Genomic DNA, 552 nt, shown 5'->3' with positions numbered 1-552 from the left:
TCCACCAGCCACTTCGTGGAAAAAAAAAAAAAAAGAAAATTAAAAGTGTAGGTATTTTGAAGTACTGGGCTTATACTTCATTGGAATAGATGTGTACAGCAATAAGCAGGTTTTCAAATCCAGTACTTAGTTTGTGTACAAATGTAATTATGTTCATTGTGTATATATTATACAATGAGCACATGTAATGTAAGTATTAAAGGCTACTTACTATTGTTTAAATGCAAATGTTCATATCTCATTTCTTTTATATCATGTTAAAATAAATGTTGATGTTCTTAAATCACTTGTGTTAGAATTTTTCTTACTTTTCTATCTAAAATGGAAAATCTGAGACTCAAGAGACTTCCAGAAAGAAAATGTAGTCTGTTAATCTTATAATCCTTAGACAACATCATAAAAGAGCCTTATCCTAGCCCTCCCATGTCAAAGTTGAAGCGCTTGAGGCCTAGAGAGAGAAATTGAGTTGACTACAGCCACGTTATATTAACACAATTTAGACTAGAACATAGTTTTTCTGACTTTTGTCCTCTTGACCATCAGCTCATCACA

The sequence above is a fragment of the Orycteropus afer genome, unplaced genomic scaffold, assembly GCF_000298275.1.
Source record: "Orycteropus afer afer isolate SDZICR_OR568_19922 unplaced genomic scaffold, OryAfe1.0 scaffold00171, whole genome shotgun sequence".
In the NCBI taxonomy this organism is placed as follows: Eukaryota; Metazoa; Chordata; class Mammalia; order Tubulidentata; family Orycteropodidae; genus Orycteropus; species Orycteropus afer.
The sequence above is the reverse complement of the archived record's forward strand: the minus strand, read 5'-3'. Positions refer to the sequence as shown.